This window comes from Sinocyclocheilus rhinocerous, unplaced genomic scaffold (genome assembly GCF_001515625.1).
Source record: "Sinocyclocheilus rhinocerous isolate Xijiao unplaced genomic scaffold, SAMN03320098_v1.1 scaffold30, whole genome shotgun sequence".
NCBI lineage: Eukaryota > Metazoa > Chordata > Actinopteri > Cypriniformes > Cyprinidae > Sinocyclocheilus > Sinocyclocheilus rhinocerous.
The window spans coordinates 1,517,143-1,534,531 of record NW_015657838.1 but is presented as its reverse complement, the minus strand read 5'-3'; positions in this window follow the sequence as shown (position 1 = coordinate 1,534,531).

Here is a 17,389-nt window from a genome sequence, read left to right as displayed (position 1 = left end):
TGTGTGTGTGTTATGATAGATCACTAGTTAATATAGCCCCACCGATACCATGTTTGGTTTCTTTGAATTTGTCTTCTGATGATCTAAATGAGCGTTTATATTATATGTGGGTACATAGGCAATATATTAGTGTTCTAAGAATCTTTAGTAATTTTGATTCGAGTTCCATAAACAAATTACCATGCTCTCACACAAAGGGTCATAAAGCTCCCCAGTATTTCCAACCTCCCGCTTGGAATTTCAGCCTTTCTCATTGGACAAGCCCATCCTGAAAGGCATGAATCTTCTCAGACCTTAAAAGGCTCACGCACAGTTCCGCCCAGGTTCTTGTTGTTCTTCTTCTGCTAAGAAGCGTGTTGGAGCCTGAGCCGGTGCGGGCGTGCCCGGCAGGCTCCATCACATAGCCAGTCAGCCTGCGGTTCTGTTAGAATCTGAGAAGATGAGGATGTGAGCTAGCACCCCCTCTAAGGACACGCTAAGTCTGCGCCAGGCCTCGGGCCTTGACTTTCCATTCACCAAAGATCCTCTGACTCAAAATGGTTCTTTCTCATCACCTAACTTTAGCCAACCTACTGGAGCCCCAAAGAGCATCAAGACTCTCTTTCCTACTTACAACCTCTGTTAATTCATCAATATCAGAACATGAGTTTTCAAAAACCTCCCAATTTGTGCAATCAAAACATCCTTGCAATGCTAAAGATGAATCCACAGACCATTTCCTGCTAGATTTGGTTTCAGCCTTATACTTCTTTAAAACTGTTTTATACACAGGAATTAAAAACACAGTGTTATGGTCAGACAGCCCCAATGGTAGATTACTAATGGACTTATATGCACCTCTGACAGAACCATAACACAAGTCTAAAGTCTTGGTAAATCGTGTTGCACAGGTGACATACTGTTGAAAATTTTGCAGAGTGTGTTTCAAAGAGCAATGGTTAAAATCCCCCATGATAAAATTAGGGGCATCAGGGGAACCATTTTGCAACTTAGAAACAATAGGTTCAACAGTCTCCTTCACTTTAGCCTCATTTGCTTTAGAGTGAATGTAAACCACCGTAACAAAACTTTTAGGGGATTCTCGAGGTAAATAAAATGGTCGTAATGACACAGAAAGCAGTTCAATGTCTCGGGTGCACAATGTTTCTCTTACGATTACTGAATTGCACCACCTTTTATTAATGTATATACAAGCACTGCCTCCTTGACTTTTACCTGTAATCACTGAATCTCGATCGGTTCGCAGAGGAGTCCCAAAGCCGTTAATAGTTAAAACGGAGTCGCTGTCTTGAGCTTTCAGCCAAGTCTCTGTAAAGGCCAAAATGCAGGCCTCTCTGTATGCGTGGTGAACATGTACAGTGGCTTGCAGTTCATCGATTTTATTCCTTAGAGACTGGACGTTTGCCATTATGATAGTCGGGCCTGGTAAGCAAACTGCAACGGATCTAAATGACTTTGAGTTTTCAATAAAAGTTCATCCCTGACAAATTTCTCAAAACATTTAATCACCAGCAACAGGTCTAAAATCATTTAGAGTCTTAGGATAACTTGTCTTCCCTACAGGCACAACTATGGCTTCTTTCCACAACTTAGTTAGAATTTTTTTGAAGATAAAGCGACTTTTGGAATATATTATAAAAAACAGGACCTAGCTGATCCACACACGTCTTTTGTAAACGTCCCCCAATCTTATCTGGTCCAGAGGATTTTCCCACCTTGCTCTTTTTAAAAACGTTTATAACATCCTGCTGATTGAAAAATGTACACTCCATATTACACAGTCTCATTCCTAAGCACATTCATTTCACTAGTAAAATCCTCCACATCAAATCTAGTATAAAAAGTATTAAATTCTTGTGCCAGCTGTATATCGGATTGATAACCAACCAATTTTATGGGGGCATTACTTTTACTCTTGGATCCAGTTATAGTATGCATACTCTCCCAGGCAGAGTCAAGTCTATTTCCTCTAAGATCCCCCTCTACTTTCTCCTTGTACTTATTTTTAGCCCTCCTAATTTCACACTTTATTTGTTTTTGCAAATCATGCTTCCTTTCCAAGTCACCTGCATGAAATGCCTTGTTTCTTTCAATCATAAGAGACTTTATAGATTTAGTTATCCATGGTTTTATATTAGCAAAAGTTCGCACAGTTTTTTGAGGGATAAGCATATCCTCACAAAAATGTATGTAACTACTTACAACCTCTGTTAATTCATCAATATCAGAACATGAGTTTTCAAAAACCTCCCAATTTGTGCAATCAAAACATCCTTGCAATGCTAAAGATGAATCCACAGACCATTTCCTGCTAGATTTGGTTTCAGCCTTATACTTCTTTAAAACTGTTTTATACACAGGAATTAAAAACACAGTGTTATGGTCAGACAGCCCCAATGGTAGATTACTAATGGACTTATATGCACCTCTGACAGAACCATAACACAAGTCTAAAGTCTTGGTAAATCGTGTTGCACAGGTGACATACTGTTGAAAATTTTGCAGAGTGTGTTTCAAAGAGCAATGGTTAAAATCCCCCATGATAAAATTAGGGGCATCAGGGGAAACATTTTGCAACTTAGAAACAATAGGTTCAACAGTCTCCTTCACTTTAGCCTCATTTGCTTTAGAGTGAATGTAAACCACCGTAACAAAACTTTTAGGGGATTCTCGAGGTAAATAAAATGGTCGTAATGACACAGAAAGCAGTTCAATGTCTCGGGTGCACAATGTTTCTCTTACGATTACTGAATTGCACCACCTTTTATTAATGTATATACAAACACTGCCTCCTTGACTTTAACCTGTAATCACTGAATCTCGATCGGTTCGCAGAGGAGTCCCAAAGCCGTTAATAGTTAAAACGGAGTAGCTGTCTTGAGCTTTCAGCCAAGTCTCTGTAAAGGCCAAAATGCAGGCCTCTCTGTATGCGTGGTGAACATGTACAGTGGCTTGCAGTTCATCGATTTTATTCCTTAGAGACTGGACGTTTGCCATTATGATAGTCGGCAAAGGAATCCTTCTGAGATGCTGCTTCCTCAGTCTATGACGTACGCCACCTTTCTTTCCTCTCTTCCGCGGTTTCCATATTTTTGATTCATCATTGTTCCTAGAGGCATTTTCCATAAAGCCGCCATCATTCAGAAAATTTAGCGATCTTATAAAATCCACTGGGTATCGAACATAATAAGGCAGATGCCACTGAAGCAGAAATTTGTGGCTGTACTGGAGCTTCGTGGAAGATCTCACAGGTGTTATGTGATGGCATGAGATAAGCAGTAAAATCCACATTGTAATTGTAACCAGCAACTCCATCTTCGCTTTCCACAGGGAAATACTTCATCAATTTGCGTTTTGACCACAACTTTTCCAAACAAACAAACGCACAATAAACACTGAAACATAACACAAACACACGTCACACGTGCTTACAAACTCTGCTGCCAGTCGCCGCATGCACAGCGCCTCTCTCCTGCTACAGGTGTGTTTCCAAACAGCATACCGCTAACTTCCAAAAATGCCCTGCTAAAGAAGCTATCTGTAATGCATGTAAGAAGAGAGGACACTTTGCTAAAGTGTGCCATGGACTCAAAACGTAAGTGAAATTTAAATTCCTGATGTGACTGTGCTTACTCACTAAAGCTAAGCAGTCCAGAGCCTGGTCAGTACATTGGTGGGAGACCATTTGTGAAAATGTAGCTTGCTGCTGCAGCTAGTTTTAGTCCAGCCAGCAGGTGGTGATCATTCCCTGGCTTGAATGGGTGCAAAAGTCCTAGTATAATGACACAGACTTTAGACTGTGAAAAGGAGCATCCTGCAGATGCAGTATGAGGATAGGGGCCTCCTGATATTCTGTTGTCATGAATTCCCCACCTCAGTTACGAATTTGACTTTGTTTTCTTTTTGAAGCTGGTAGCACATTCTGATGGCTGGTAGGCCGTTGTGAAAAACTAGCTTGCTGCTGGAGCTAGTTTTAGTCCGGCCAGCAGGGGGTGCTCATTCCCTGACTTGTATGGGTGCAAAAGTTTTAGTACAGGGGTGCCCAAACTCGGTCCTGGAGGGCCGGTGTCCTGCAGAGTTTAGATCCAACCCAAGTTAGACACACCTGAACCAGCTAATCAAGCTCTTACTAGGCATACTAGAAACCTCCAGGCAGGTGTGTTGAGGCAGGATGGAGCTAAACTCTGCAGGACATCGGCCCTCCAGGACCGAGTTTGGGCACCTCTGTTTTAGTATAACGAATCGGACTTCAGAATGTAAAACGAAGCAACCTTCTGATAAAACGTTAAACCGGCACCTTTTAAAAGGAGCGTCGTTCACATGAGGCATTAAACTGGCCTCCTGACATTCGGTTTGTCATTAATTACCCACCTTAAATATGAATTTGACCTCATTGTTTAGGCTGGTAGCGCATCCTGATGGCCGAATTGAGCTTATCAGGATGTGCTACCCCTCTATTAGAGCAGCTTCATTAAGGCTATGACTGTGAATGCAGATGTTGCGTGCAGTAGGCAGAGTCTGGTTCCTCACTAAAGCTAAGCAGGCCAGAGCCTGGTCGGTACATTGGTGGTAGACCATTTGTGAAAATGTAGCTTGCTGCTGCAGCTAGTTTTAGTCCTGCCAGCAGGGGGTGCTCATTCACTGACTTGTATGGGTGCAAATGTCTTAGGATAACGAATAGTACTTCAGAATGTAAAAAGAAGCATCCTTTTCATAAAGCGCTAGACCGGCACCTTTAAAAAGGAGCGTCGTTCACATGAAGAATTTAATTGGCCTCCTGACATTCTGTTGTCATTAATTTCCCACCTTAATCATGAATTTGACCTCATTGTTTAGGTCGGTAGCACATCCTGATGGCCGTATTGAGCTTGTCAGAATGCGCTACCCCTCTATTAGAGCAGCTTCATTAAGGCGCAGACTACGAATGCAGCTGTTGCATGCAGTAGGCAGAGTCTGGAGGGCGCTAGAGAGCCGGAAAGGAAGTGCTGAGCTGCACTTGGAGAGGAAGGCTCTCCCCCATTTTGTTTCTGATTTTTTTTTTCATTTGTTTTGTTTTTGTTTGTTTAATTTCAAGTTATAAAGTTTGCAGTATTCTATTTTTGATTAGGTTTTTTTTAACCCCAGGCAGTTTTAAAACTGTTTGGGGTTGAGCTACTTTTGTTTTTGTTTTTTGGTTGCCAAACTTATTAACAAGGATGGAAACGATGGCTAATGGACCAGATCTGGACAAGGATTTTGAGGAAAAGAACCATGATTTTGAAGGAGACACTACTTTGAAAAGAAGGATTATGAAAGACAATGGAAAGGATGACAATGAAACATGGGCAACTGTGGTATCGAGAAGGAAGGGAAATGGAGCTGAAATGGAGAAATTACATTTTTTTCATTTGTTTTGTTTTTGTTTGTTTAATTTCAAGTTATAAAATTTGCAGTATTTTATTTTTGATTAGGTTTGTTTAAGCCCAGGCAGTTTTAAAACTGTTTGGGGTTGAGCTACTTTTGTTTTTGTTTTTTGGTTGCCAAACTTATTAACAAGGATGGAAACGATGGCTAATGGACCAGATCTGGACAAGGATTTTGAGGAAAAGAACCATGATTTTGAAGGAGACACTACTTTGAAAAGAAGGATTATGAAAGACAATGGAAAGGATGACAATGAAACATGGGCAACTGTGGTATCGAGAAGGAAGGGAAATGGAGCTGAAATGGAGAAATTACAGACTGAACAGCAACCAACTACACAAGGTAAAGAAAAGGCTGATACGAACGGTGAAAAGTGACAAGAGGAAAGTCGGAGAAATGAAATGATAAATAGATTAAAAGACAAAATGAGCTATCAATGAGAATACAAGAAAGAAACAACATTTACAATGACTGTGGAAAATCTGGAAAAGCTAACTGTTATGATGATACTCAAAGCTATTGAGGACAACACTGGAAAAGGTAAACTATATGGACTAAGGAAAAAAATGACTTTGAGTATGAACTTACAATGGAGAATGAGATGGACCGTGACAATTTATTGAATGGACTACTATTAAATGGACAAATGTGTAAAGTGAGCAAACTTCGCGCAACGGAGAGGGTGGTTTCTTTTTTATGTTTGCCTAATTATATCAATGACGAGGATGTACTACAAAAACTGCAAAGCTGGGGAATTACACCGATACTGCCGTTGAGAAGGAGGTATTAGCCGGGGACAACGGTGGCAGATGGAACAAGATTCATAAGAGTCAAATTCCCTAAGGACGTGGTGTCACTTCCATATAACACCAGTTTTGAAACAGAGGAAGGAACACAGTTTTTCAGAGTCATTCATGATCAGCAAGTAAAAATATGTAGAATATGTTCAAGTGCTGAACATGAAAAGAAAGACTGCCCTCAACTAACGTGCAGAGAATGCCTGGAGCAGGGGCATTATGCGCGGGACTGTACAGCCCCGCGGTGCCAAGGCTGCAGAAAGGCATTGCTAAGATGCATATGTGAAACAGATGAAGAGGAACATGAGGAGATGGAGACACATAATGAAGTGGAGTCTTTGGAGGAGGCTGATGAAGAAAATACATCACAACAAACAAGAGCAGGATGTGATGGAAAATAAAGAAGATAATGATGGAACAAAGGACAGTACAACCCCGGAAGAGGTAAGCGACACTGGGAAAAAAAAAAAAAAGATTTGTGGAAAGAAAAGTTTTTGAGCAGGGGGACTAAAGTGAAAAAAACCAGGACAAATAAACATTGAAAAGGTCTTGGAAAGACAAAGAATGAGAAGAGAATCTAATGAAAGAAAGAGGAAAAAAGCTGAGACGATTGCTTTAAAAGATGTTGATTTGCAAGAGACTGAACAAAAGTGATGTGGGATTTGTTTTGTATTTATGTCTTTTTTCTTTTGTTTATGAGTCAACTGAATCTAGTGTCAATCAATGTAAGAGGATTGTCTACTAGGACTAAATTTGAAAATGTAATTTATTTAACAAAGAAGAGTGATAATAATATGTATACAAGAGACTGGATGTAATGAAGACATTGTTAATGGTTTTAAGAAAATATGGGATGGAGAAATTTTTTACAATAATGACCCAAACAGGAAAAAAGAAGTAGTAATTTTAATTAGAAGAGGAGCGACAGAAAAAGCAACATGAATGTTCACAGTTAATATAGGAAGATTATTGGTAGTTAAAGTCAAAAGCAAAGAAGAAGAATTAACGATATGTACTATTCATGCACCAAATGAACGCTGAGAAAGAGTCACCTTTTTTTAAAGAATTAAGTGTTTTAATGGATGGTTATACAAATGTGATTATAATTGGGGATTTTAATACTATTTTGGAAAGAATTGATGTGGAGGATTACATGGTATATAGAGCAGATGTGGGGAGAACTGAATTAAAGAAAATGATGGAAAAACACACATTTTTAGACATGGAGGGAAAGAAATAGAGTAAAAAGAGAATATTCCAGAAGGCAAATTGTGAACGCAGTCTTAAAGCAAAGTAGACTTGATTTGGTTTTATGCAACAGACAGTTAGAACTGTTCATCTCAAAAGTATTTTATAAAACGTTCAGTGAAAGTGATCATGATTTTTTAAATGTAATCATTGATTTTAGTGGAGGTCCAGGTGTATGGGTTTTCAATGCAGAACTTTTAAAAAACGAGTCTTACAAAATGGAAATAGAAAATGTCATAATAAATAGTATAAATAATATCCTATATGAAGAAGCAAAAAGCGTGTGGTGGGATAACTTGAAAAAAGCTATTAAAAAATATCCATTGAATATTCAAAAAGAATGCAAAAAGCAAAGAAAAGTAAAGAAAGGTTTTTAAATAAGGAATGGGAAGAATAAATGAAAAAGGTGTCTGAAGGAAAGATCGATGTGACGAAAATAGTGTTTTTAGAAGAAGAATTTGGGAAAATAGAGGAGGAAAAGTGCAGGGGAGCTAAAATAAGAAGCAGAGCGAAAAATACAGTAGAGGGAGAAAGAAGTACGAAATTCTTTTATGAGTTGGAGAAAACAAGAGAACATGCAGAACTGATCAAAAGTATATTGAAAGATGGAAAAGTTGTGAAGGAAAAACAATGTATTTTGAATGAAGTGAAGGATTTTTATGCTACTTTATTTAAAAAAAAAAAGATATAAATGTGAAAGATGAAGTTTTTATTGAATCAAATTCAAGTGCAAGTAAATAAAGAAGAAGAGAGAATGTGTGATAAGTATATAAATGAAGAGGAAATTGAAGAGGCTATAGACCAATTGAATAATGGGAAAAGTCCAGGCCTAGATGGCTTAACATCTGAATTTTATAAGGTTTTTAAAAATATTTTAACACCTATTCTGCACAATTTATTTGCTGAAATTTTTAAGCAGAAAAAATTGAGTGAAAGCATGAAGAAATGAATGATAAAAATCATCTATAAGAATAAAGGGGATACAGAAGATCATAAAAAGTACAGACCGTTGAGTATGCTAAATACTGAATACGATTGTGGCCAAGATCTTGGCAAATAGACTGAAAAAAGTGATTCCAAACATTATAACAACAAATCAGGCATATGGAGTCTTAAATAGAGATATATCAGATATAGTAACAAATATTAGAGACCGAATGTGGTATATGAACGAAAAAGGTGAAGGAGGATATTTAATTAGCATAGATTTGGAAAAAGCTTTTGACAGAGTAGAGCATAAATATTTGTTTGACTTAATTGAAAAATTTGGGTTTGGGAGGAATTTTATAACATGGATGAAATGTTTCTATACTGACATTTTAAGTTGTATTAAAGTAAATGGGTTTTTAACTGATTATATTGAGATTTCAAGGTCTATAAGGCAGGGATGCCCATTATCGGCATTACTTTATACTTTAGTTGCTGAACCGTTAGGAATAGCAATATATAAAGAAAAACAGATAAAAGGAATTTGAGTGGAAAATGATGAAATGCAGCAAAAAAAATATTCCAATATGCAGATGACACGACTTTGTTTTTAAAAGATTTAAAGAGTATTGAAAAAGCAATGTTAATATTTGAAAAATATTGTGGAGGAAGAGGAGCTAAAGTCAATAAAGTTGTCATAAACATGCATAAAACCTCCTTCATATTCATGACGTGTCATGTCATGATTATGAAGGTGTCATGTCAGTCTTATGCACACCCCTTCAAGTAAAGTGTTACCGACTAAACTTTTGGAAACAAAGAGAATTGTTTTTAAAAGGAAAGTATTGGTTTTAAATTCTTTATTTCTGTCTAAGATGTGGTATATTTTAAGTGTGGTTAGTCTGCCAGAATGGGCGTACAAAAGAATAAAAATGTATATTTTAAAGTTTTTATGGGATGATAAGCCTGCAAAAATAGCATATGACACAATAATTGGGGAGGTGGAAAAGGGAGGTTTGAGACTCATAGATCCAATGGTAAGAATGAAGAGTATGAGAATGAAGACGATAAAAAAGTTTTTGAATAATGATGATATGGTATGGAAAAAAATAATGAGTTTCTTTATAAATAAGTGTGGGAAAATGGGGGATGATTTTTTGTGGATGAATTTTAAAGATAATATGCTTGAGAAGATACCTGAATTTTATAAATAAGTCTTAAGAGCATGGAAAGTTTTTAAAGAGAATGTTCATGTGGAGTTTAAAGGAAGAGATCAACTATTGAAATAGTCCCTTTTCTTAAACAAATTTATTACAAGCAATAGAAATATATTTTTTTATAAGAATTGGTATTATGCAGGATTAAGGCAAGTTAAAGACATTCTATATGAGGTAAAACCAGGATTTTTACCTATACAGGCAATTATAGATACACTAGAGGAGAATGAAGATATAGAAAACAGACAGTTGATTAAGGAGCAATACCTAAAATTAAAAGAAGCTGTGCCACTACAATGGATTAAAAGCATTGAAGATAAAGAAACAGGAAATGAGAAACCTGAAATATTTTTTTTAATAAATGATGAACAGATTCCTTTCAATGGCTGTGTTCTTAAAATGTTTTATGTTTGTATATGTGATCTTGTATTTGTAAGACCAAAAGCAATTGATTTTGGGAAAGGTTTTTTTGTGATCTAGATGTAACAAAGATTTGGAAAAATGTAAGATGGAAATTTAAAAGTCCCGTATTGGATACTTTTGATTTCTTGTTGAGAGACAATGTTTTAATGACTGAAATGAAATTGGCAAAAATTGGAATGGCACAAGATGCAAAATGTAAATTATGTATGGAAAAAGATGAAGGAGTGTTACATTTGTTTTTAAAATGTAAAAAAGTAGACAATTTTATGAAGATGTTAAGGAAAATTGTGGGGGATTTTTTTAAGTGATCAGAATGATTGGTTAGAGGAATGGGAAACATTGTTTTTATTTGGCTTTAATGGAAAAGCAAAAAATGTTTATGCTTTAAATATATGGTTAACAGTAGCAAGATATACGATTTGGAGATGAAGAAATTGAAGAAAAAATAACTGATATTATGTAACTTATTTAAACAGTATTTGACTGCAGTGATAGAGGACATATATGATTATTTTAATATGAATGGACAAATTGATGTATTTAACAAATATATTGTAGAAAATAACCCATACACTGTAAAAACATGGTCTGGTTTTAATGTAATTTTGCCTGAAATGTTTTAACTTTTTTGTTTTGTTTTCTGCATATACTTCAAATGTAAGGCTGTGAATATATGAAATTTGTGTTATTTTAATAATAATTTTTAAAAAAGTCTGGTTTCTCACTAAAGCTAAGCAGGCCAGAGCCTGGTCGGTACACTGGTGGGAGACCATTTGTGAAAATGTAGCTTGCTGCTGCAGCTAATTTTAGTCCAGCCAACAGGGGATGATCATTCCCTGGCTTGTATGGGTGCAAAAGTCTTAGTATAACGAAACGGACTTCAGAATGTAAAAAGAAGCAACCTTTTGATAAATCGTTAGACCGACACCTGTAAAAAGGAGCGTCGTTCAGATGAGGCATTAAACTGGCTTCCTGACATTCTGTTGTCATTAATTTCCCACCTTAATCATGAATTTGACCTCATTGTTTAAGCTGGTAGCTCATCCTGATGGCCGCATTGAGCTTGTCAGGATGCACTACCCCTCTATTAGAGCAGCTTTATTAAAGCGCAGACTAAGAACGCAGCTGTGGCATGCAGCAGGCAGAGTCTGGTTCCTCATTAAAGCTAAACAGGCCAGAGCCTGGTCAGTACACTGGTGGGAGACCATTTGTGAAAATGTAGCTTGCTGCTACAGTTAGTTTTAGTCCAGCCAGCAGGGGGTGATCATTCCCTGGCTTGAATGGGTGCAAAAGTCCTAGTGTAATGATGCGGACTTTAGACTGCACAGATACTATTTAAACTGAACTGAGCTGGATGATGACATCACTGAATTCAATGATGAACTGCCTTTAACTGAAAATTGAGTGTTTACTATTGTCATTTTGCATTATTGACACACTATTTTCCTATTTAATACTGTAAAGTTGCTTTGACATAATCTGTATTGTTAAATGCGCTATATAAATAAAGGTGACTTGACTTGACTTGACTGTGAAAAGGAGCATCCTGCAGATGAGGCATTAAGCTGGCCTCCTGACATTCTGTTGTCATGAATTACCCACCTCAGTTACGAATTTGACTTTGTTTTCTTTTTGAAGCTGGTAGCACATTCTGATGGCTGGCAGGCCGTTGTGAAAAACTAGCTTGCTGCTGGAGCTAATTTCATTCCGGCCAGCAGGGGGTGCTCATTCCCTGACTTGTATGGGTGCAGGGGGTGCTCATTCACTGACTTGTATGGGTGCAAATGTCTTAGGATAACGAATAGTACTTCAGAATGTAAAAAGAAGCATCCTTTTCATAAAGCGCTAGACCGGCACCTTTAAAAAGGAGCGTCGTTCACATGAAGAATTTAATTGGCCTCCTGACATTCTGTTGTCATTAATTTCCCACCTTAATCATGAATTTGACCTCATTGTTTAAGCTGGTAGCGCATCCTGATGGCCGCATTGAGCTTGTCAGGATGCACTGCCACCTGAGGGCGATAGAGTGCTAGCAGGAAGTGAGTTGGCAGTTTGAGCAGTCGGTGAGAAAGGCTCACCTTTTTTGTTCCGTTTTTTGTTGTTATTCTTCGGAAAAAAAGTTTCATTTTGGTATACTTTTTGTTTTATCTTTTCTTCCCAGCAGCTCACACTGTTTGTGGGGAAGCTAAGTGTGTTTTTTTGGGGGGGCTTTGATTTTCTAAATGGATGGATTAACGGCAACAACCCCAGCAATGGCAAGAGAAACAACAAGTGGAAATGAAATTGGACTGGAACAAAGACCCCGAGATAGAAAGGAAAAGGAAAAAGTTTACAGTAAGGAAGCAACAGTAACAGTGGACTTAATGGATGTGGATGATGTGAGAGCAGTGGATATTATAAAGTCAGTGACAGAAAAAGTTGGAAAAGGTAAAATCTTGGCGGTTCGACCTAAACTAACTAGGCGTTATGAGGTGACTTTGGAGAGGGAGGAGGACACTGAGGAGCTGATGAATGGACTAATTATCAAAGGAAAAACCTGTGAGGTAACAAGACTTCAAAACAGAGACTTTGTTGTTTCCTTCATGCATTTGCCTGTTTACATGGACGACGAGGACATTTTAAAGAAACTGGAAGGATGGGAAGTTCTCCCCATCTCTAAAATAAAAGGAAGGGTCTATCCAGGCACAAATATTGAAGACGGAACAAGATTTGTAAGAACAAGGTTCCCCAGAGAAGTGATCTCACTCCCGTATAGCACCAACCTCGACACAGCGGAAGGACCACAGTACTTTCGGGTGACGCACAGCCAACAGGTAAAGACCTGCAGGTTGTGCATGAGCCCGGAGCATATGGTGAAAGACTGTCCGGAGTTTAGGTGCTACAAATGCGATGAGAGGGGACACTTTACGAGGGACTGCAAAGCGGTGAAGTGCCCGGATTGCGAGGAGGTGCTCAGCAAGTGTGAATGCTGGATGGAAAATGAGGAAGAGGAGGAAGAAGGTGTGAACGGGCAGATGCATGAAGGAGACAGCGAAAAGGAGCAAGAGGAAGGAACCACGACAACACAGGTTAATGGAACTAAAGAAAATAAGGACAAAGGAGAACAGAGAGAAGAAAGTAACATACAGGAAGAGCAAGCACAACAAGGGGGAGAAGCGGAGATGCAAATAGACATTCCTCAGACTGTTGAAAAACTTTTGGACAGAATAGAACATCAAAGGATTGTGAATGAAGAACAGACTGTTGAGAGGGGCAGTGAAGAGGAAAAGGAGGACAAAGCTGGGAAACAAATGAAAAGAAGTAGATCAATCAAGGTAAAACCGAGTTGGGAGCGGGGCAAGCAAAAAGGTAGTTAAAGAGGACTCATTGAAAAATGTAAACAGAAATGAACTGTTAAAGGACTTGGGGGAGATAGAATGATAATTGATGGGCTTTATGTATACTCTTTTCTGTCTCATGCTTGTGAAGATAGTAACATTTAATGCAAGAGGACTTCAAGATGTAAGAAAGTTTGATAAAGTAAAATAAATGTTTAAAAAAGAAGACATAATAATGCTACAAGAAACAAATTGGACAGAAGGGTCTATAAATGAAATGAGGAAAAGGTGGAACGGTGAAATTATGTATAATAATGGTGATGAAAGAAATGGTAGAGGTGTGGCAATTTTAATAAGAGAAAACTGGTGTAAATTGCAAAGAAATATACAAAGATGAAATAAGGAAATGTTTGGTAGTGGAAATGAGTTACGAAGAGAAGAACATTATACTGGTCAACATAGGTACATGCACCAAAGAAAGAAAAAGAAAAGAGATAATTTTTAACATTTTTAAGACAATTGTGAGGAATTATGAATATATTATTATGCTGGGGATTTTAATACAGTTTTTAGCAAACAAGATATATATAGCGGAGGGTATTGTTTTCAAAAGTGATACGGGAAGGGGAAATGTTTGGTAGTGGAAATGAGTTACGAAGAGAAGAACATTATACTGGTCAACATAGGTACATGCACCAAAGAAAGAAAAAGAAAAGAGATAATTTTTAACATTTTTAAGACAATTGTGAGGAATTATGAATATATTATTATGCTGGGGATTTTAATACAGTTTTTAGCAAACAAGATATAGCGGAGGGCATGGTTTTCAAAAGTGATACGGGAAGGAAAGAGTTAAGATCACTAATAGAAGAAAACAATATGATGGATGTATGGAAGCAAAGGAACGAAAACAAAAGAGAATACTCTAGAAGACAAATACAGGTAATTTAATTTATCAAACAAGAATATATATGGTTTTATGTACAAGGAATTTAGAACATTTTATAGAGAAGTTAAGGTATGAAGAAACGAGTTTAAGTGATCATAAGCCATTTTTTGTACATTTGGAATGGGATACTGGGAAAAGAGGGCCAGGGGTATGGGTTTTAAATACAGACATTTTAAAGGATGATTATTATGTTGCAACAATAAAAGACATGATAAAAAAATAAAATAAAATAAAATAAAAATAAATGTATATAGGGGACAAAAGGATCTGGTGGGAGAACATGAAATTTTTAGTGAAAAAAATCACTAATATATATTGTGTGTTAAAACAGAAATGCTAAAAGAATAAAGAAACAAATAAGAGAAAGACTGGAGACAGGAAGGGCTCCTGATCCCCAGCTCAGCCCAGGAAGGGCTCCTGTTACCGAGTATAGCCCACGGAGGGCTCCTGATCCCGAGTTAAGCCCAGGGAGGGCTCCTGTTTCCCCGTTAAGCCCAGGAAGGGCTCCTGATCCCCAGTTCAGCCCAGTAAGGGCTCCTGTTCCCGAGTATAGCCCACGGAGGGCTCCCGATCCAGAGTTCAGCCCAGGAAGGGCTCCCGATCCCCAGTTCAGCCCAGGAAGGGCTCCTGTTCCCGAGTATAGCCCACGGAGGGCTCCTGATCCCGAGGCCACGGAGGATCCGCCATGGCCTCCTGAGTCCCCTGATCCGCCATGGCCTCCGGAGTCCCCTGCTCCGCCATGGCAACCTGAACTGCCTGCTCCGCCATGGCTCCCGGAACTCCCTGATCCGCCCTCTCCTTGTCTCCGCTCTGTTCCTGTCCTGCACCAGCCTCCAGGGCGCCCGGCCCCCCTCCCCGATGTTACTGTTACACGCCGTCCGGGAGGGGGGCGATTACTCCTTGTCTCCTCGTTCCTCGCTCCGTGTTCCTGCACCGTAGCAACCCGTGACAATCTGGGAAAGAAGAGTGATCGCAAAACAAGAAAAAATTATACTGGATGTGTGGTGTTTGTTTAAACGGCATTGGGAAATGTATATAGAAAGTTTGTATAGTTATTTTAAACAGGAACAAAAAAATAAGAATTTGATAAGGTTTTTACTTCGGAGGTTTACTCAGTTTTCAAGGAGTTTAATATAGCAATGCCAGGAATGGAATAATGTGGAAGAAAAATATATATTTATTCATATGAATGTCTTTGTTTTTATTTTGATTTTAATTGGAATGTTAAAGTGCCACTATTATGCCATTTTTAAGGTTGTTAATATTGTTTTATGAGTCTCCTAAAACAGGTTTACATGCATGCAAGGTCAAAAAACACATTAGTTTTCTCAAAAAAATAAAAAATAGATTTAATTTTACCTCATTTCTAAATGATTCGTAAACTACTCGTGTGAAGCAGTTCAAAGAATCAGTCTCTCTTAACCCCTCTTTTCCGTGAGCCCTCACTGCTGTGATTGGTCAGATGGTGCAGTCCTTTGTGATTGGTCCAGAGCCGTAGAGAGATTTGGCTCTGGATTGGCGTGTGTTGGAAACGAAACGCCCATTGCCATGATGGAATGACAGCCCTGGAAACGTGTCAATACATAGAAAAGATGGTATCGATTGTACCTTACCAATTCGAGCCGGAGTCTGATGATGAAACGGTTGAACTGGCTGATCGACAAGAGACTGATTATCAAACACGACTGGAGCAGGACATTTCAGTGGTAAGTGTCAAGTGTTAACAAGTTTGTGGTAATTATAAGATGTGATAAAACAAATTTACTCTCACAGCGTAGGATACAGCATCTTCCCAACATGATGTTAACCACACAGAAATGTTACTGTTTGTGGACGGGCAAGTTGTCGTAGAACGTGGGCAGATATTATGCAAATGTGTTACTTCGTGACTTAGAGCCGTAACAGAATAAGATTAGAATTCCTGACGACTCGTTAGGCGATTGCGAGCCGATTCTTTTTTTTGATAGACAATAACTTTATTTATCGTGCACTGTCGGCTTCACAACTTTGCAGATAGTTTATGTTCACATACAGCTACATGACACACTGCATTCGAAAAGGCATAATAGGGGCACTTTAATCTCTGTCCTGGGGAGAGGTGTAATGCATTTTCTATGACCTCTCATCATATGTTTTTTAAGAAAATATTACATTTGATGTGAAAGCTGTATTGGGAATATTGTATGATGAGATTGTTAAAAAAAAAAAAAAAAAAAAAAAAGTAGGCAGCGTCTGGTTCCTCACTAAAGCTAAGCAGGCCAGAGCCTAGTCAGTACACTGGTGGGAGACCATTTGTGAAAATGTAGCTTGCTGCTGCAGCTAGTTTTAGTCCAGCCAGCAGGGGGTGATCATTCCCTGGCTTGAATGGGTGCAAATGTAATGTTCAAATCAGCGCATATGGCACTACACAGAACGTAAATTTAATGCTGGATACGGGCTCAGTGGGATCAATTATTCCAATGTCATTGTGCACTCAGTATTTTTCTACTGCTACTCTCATGGAAGTGAAGCTGAATTTTGTTAGTTATGGTGGACATGCCATACCAATATTGGGCTGCCTGGAAGCTGAGGTCATGTACGATGATCAGTGTGCTACAGCAGAGCTGTTCACTGTAAACACTGGCACTGCAGTGTTAAGATGAGACTTGTTTGCAGCCTTAGAACTGTAGCTGTTAGACGGCCGTATTGTTACATCGCTATGCTGCACGATAAGATGAGACTTGTTTGCGGCCTTAGAACTGTAGCTGTTAGACGGCCGTATTGTTACATCGCTATGCTGCACGATAAACTCAGCTGACACTAATATGAAACCTGAGAAACTGGGTTGTGCACAAGGATTCACACACCTAGTCAAAGTCTTTTCTGACGTGAAACCATTACAGCAGAAATTGTGCCGGCTTCCGTTTGCAGTCCATGAGGCTGTATCACAGGAATTGAAGCGTCTCAATCAGCAGGATGTGATTGAACCCATTGAATCATCAGAATGGGTCTCACCAATCATGGTAATTAAAAAAAAAAGATGGAAAAATATGACTGTGGATTTGTGAGAACAGTTTTCCACTTCCTCACATGGAGGAAATGTTTATAGAACTGAGGGGATCAACTACT